The following is a 457-nucleotide window of genomic DNA, read 5'->3' on the forward strand; positions in this document are numbered from 1 at the left end:
ATGTTGACTCAACAGGTCAACATAATCTCTCAAAATCTGAATGGACTGCAACATGCATCCAACAGTACTAGAGAGGCAGCTTTTGAAGAAGCTTATGATCCTGAAAACCCTGCCATAGCAGAGGTTAATTACATGGGTGAACCATATGGAAACACTTATAACCCATCATGGAGAAATCACCCAAATTTCTCCTGGAAGGATCAACAAAAGCCTCAACAAGGCTTTAACAATGGTGGACGCAATAGGCTGAACAATAGTAAGCCATATCCATCATCTTCTCAACAACAGACAGAGAATTCTGAACAAAATACTTCTAATTTAGCCAATATAGTCTCTGATCTGTCAAAGGCCACTTTCAGTTTCATGAATGAAACAAGATCCTCCATTAGAAATTTGGAGGCACAAGTAGGCCAGCTGAGTAAGAAAGTTATTGAAACTCCCCCAGTATTCTCCCAAG

The sequence above is a fragment of the Arachis duranensis genome, chromosome 1 (assembly GCF_000817695.3).
Source record: "Arachis duranensis cultivar V14167 chromosome 1, aradu.V14167.gnm2.J7QH, whole genome shotgun sequence".
Taxonomy (NCBI): Eukaryota; Viridiplantae; Streptophyta; class Magnoliopsida; order Fabales; family Fabaceae; genus Arachis; species Arachis duranensis.